This window comes from Sinocyclocheilus grahami, unplaced genomic scaffold (assembly GCF_001515645.1).
Source record: "Sinocyclocheilus grahami isolate Dianchi unplaced genomic scaffold, SAMN03320097.WGS_v1.1 scaffold237.1, whole genome shotgun sequence".
NCBI lineage: Eukaryota > Metazoa > Chordata > Actinopteri > Cypriniformes > Cyprinidae > Sinocyclocheilus > Sinocyclocheilus grahami.
This window is the reverse complement of record NW_015505416.1, coordinates 154,223-157,679: the sequence shown is the minus strand read 5'-3', so window position 1 is coordinate 157,679 and position 3,457 is coordinate 154,223. Positions and strand designations below refer to the sequence as shown.

Genomic DNA, 3,457 nt, shown 5'->3' with positions numbered 1-3,457 from the left:
GTTTTATATATATATATATATATATATATATATATATATATATATATATATATAATTACATATAATTACATATATTTCAGGCTCTCAAATCTGATTGGCTGAGAGGAGTGCGATATTCTAGTGATATTGGACCTCCAACCATTTCACCATTTGTATCTCTCCGCTTGTGGTATTTCTCACAGCGAGTGTCATGGCGGACACTCAAATCCACTATAATTGTATAAATAATACTGTTTTTGTATCACAGAATGTAGTTTTAAGAGTTTTTAGGAGAGAATGTACTTTTTTAGACTTCAAATATGCGGTTTGTTAATAAAGATAACGTCTATTTACATTTACATTTAATAATTTAGCAGACGCCTTTATCAAAAGCGACTTACAAATGAGAAGAGCAAATAGAAGCTATTCAGACCAATAGGAGGGCACCAGTATACAAGTGCTGTATCAAGTCTCAGTTAGTCTTGCACTCAGTTAGTCTGTTTGAAAATTTGCTTCTATGTTTTCAGAGATGTGAACTCCAGGGCATCAGCGGCCGTTCAGCGCTCATGAACCCGCCGAGAGCAACCTTACCTCATTAAACATTTCATTTGCGTGCTGTTCTGACATGCTCTTTTTCTGAGTGTGTACACCTTAAGCGTGCACACACTAAAAAGCCTGTCAAACAGCGCCTGTTACTGGACTAAGTTATCTTTCGCGTCTGATTGCACTAATACTGTCAAAACACACAAGGTTTACATATAAGCACAGTTGGTTATGTCTAAAGTTAAAGTAAACATTTGAGAGAAAAGCACAAATAGAATGACAGTGACAAGACAAGACAGATATTAAAAAAGAATAAAAATAGGATAAGTAAATAGGAAATAACAATATATATATATATATATATATATATATATATATATATATATATATATATATATATAAAAATAAATACACAATATACAAAGTAGACAATGGTCGGTATTTGTGTGTACAGGTGTGTTATGTACAAATTCAAGGAAAAGTAAAAATAGGTATGTGTGTTACATAAATAAATGTATAAATATTGTTGTGTATTACACGTTTATTGCCAAGTTAATTGTTCATAAGATGGATTGCCTGAGGGAAAAAAACTGTTCTTATGCCTGGCCGTTCTGGTGCTCAGTGCTCTGTAGCGCCAACCAGACGGCAACAGTTCAAAGAGGAAGTGGACTGGGTGTGAGGGGTCCAGAATGATTTGCCTGCTCTTTTACTCACTCTGGATGAGTTATTAATCTAATATAAATATACTGTATATCTTACTGTCTTAATTGTTTAGAATTTTAGAAGGCATTAGCTTCTTGCGATCCACGGGTTAACATTTACAGCTCTATGTGTTTGCTGCTTAAAATCATGGGTGGATTTTCACATTGGTCTGAACAAAAACAGCAGACGGGCTTATTGAAAATGAAAATTAATTCTCTGCCAGTAGGAGGAGCTTTTGGAACGGCAGAAATATAGCGGTTTCCCCGGTAAGAAAAAAGAGGTCCTGCGCTCATAAATGCTAAATGAAAATGCCATTGAAACTTTTTAAGACCTCTTGAAATTTTAATTAAAACATTTATTATACCATTTCAGGTATTTAATATTTTTTATGGCTTTAAATGTCATTGTTATTTAAAAGAATATGTGATATCTGTGATTGGCTACATTGCTCAACGCTGCAAAAACACAATGTAAATAGTAACTTTTGATGCTGTCAGGAGTGCAAACGCAAATACACACTGGATATTTTGCCAGATCTTCAATGGGCTAGTTACGTATTGCTGCCATCTTGGATTTCCGGTCTAGCGAGTTTGGGCATAGACACTTCCGGTTTTGCTAAAGACCGTGAGGGTTTAAGGTGCGATTTGGGACAGGGCTTATTAGGGATGTAACGGTATGAAAATTTCATATCATGGTTATAGTGACCAAAGTTATCACGGTTATCAATATTATCACGGTTTTGTTCAAATTAGATGAAAACGTTCAAAAAGAACTGATACACACACTGAAAACATTTCAATACGTTTTATATTTGAAAATCAACAAACAACAAATACACTTAGCAGCTATATGCATTTTTTTTAGCATAAACATTAAATTAACATTAACATGAAGCCCTAATAATAATAATAATAATAATAATAAATCACTTGAAGATCATGTGATCTTCGGTTAGGAGATCTTGTGATGCTTTTTAAAGCAAAGTTGGGGTTGATTTAGAGTTCACATACAAACATAAATAGAATAGGCTAATTAAATTAGTCTATTTTAATGTAAGACAACATATTTTTCGTCAGTGATAGAAATATGATTTAAGACGGTAGTGTAAGCAAGTTTAGTTTGAAAACATTTAATAGTAAATAAGACACACTTAGACAATATTTGAATAAAATGATAATAAGAAAAAGAAGAAATATTTATTTGCAACATCTGATGGAGTACTGAACGCTGCACGCACGCGCAGCGTTGTCAAGGTAACATTTGGTCAGTCATTCCCTTCGCCAAGGGAGTTCCAAACGCTTATACGAGACAGTAATGCCCTGCACCCTTCAAAGAACACACTGCCCTTCGAAGGGAGTAGGGCATAGGGATGCTCACTTCTGTTTGGAATTTGCCCCATGTCTCTTGTACCACCGCAGAGGTGCGGATGCGCTCTCTCGTTTCATTCAAATGCAGCTTGTTGTCTTGCGTCTCATTTTTTTGATTGTATTGAAAATGCAATCAGAGGAATTTAGTATTAATACTACTATAATTTTGCTGTAGTGATCATATTGTCCTGACGATTGTTTTGTACACTGCTCATAATGGATTTATAAACAGGTAAGATTTCAAAACATTAATCTCAATTCAATATTTCATATCCCCGTATTTATATATTATTTGACGTAAACAAAAAAAAAAATCTGTGTAATAAGTTAACTATGAATATACAATATCCCTTAAATGTCAACCTGATAGTTTGAACGTTCGTTCGTCTTGGCTCAAAGCCACTTGCTGCGAACTTCTCTTCGCGGAAGCTTTGCGTTAAACAAGTGAGATAACGAAATATTTAAACTCTAATCAATATTTTTTGTCCAATTATTTGCCCAGTTAGCTATGTAACAGTGGGTGGTGGTCACGAAGATGGCTGAGCAAATTTGATGCGTTTCCCACTTTTGCAGCGACTTTCTTCTTGCAAGAAAATACGACCAGACCACCAATTTGGTCCTCTTAGATGGCTAAAAAATCTCCAGAGCGCTGTCACTGCCTTCCGCCATTTCGTCTCGTGCAAAAAAACAACAACAACAACACTGCATGCTGCTTCTGCGTCAGACTGATGCTGGCTGGACAAGATTTACCGCGAGTTTTCAAAAGCGCGATAATCAAACACGGTTTTGATGATAATTAAATTTTAAACGGTAATACTAACCGTCAGTGCATTTTATTGTGATTTATCGTGAAACCGGTAATCGTT

The 3,457-nt window shown here is 35.0% G+C and overlaps 1 protein-coding gene across 5 annotated transcripts in view; it reads left to right on the top strand.

Annotated features, from left to right (window-relative positions):
- LOC107597792 (disabled homolog 1-like) overlaps nt 1-3,457 on the top strand; it is a 171,127-nt gene that overhangs the window by 113,481 nt on the left and 54,189 nt on the right. The window lies entirely within an intron of this gene.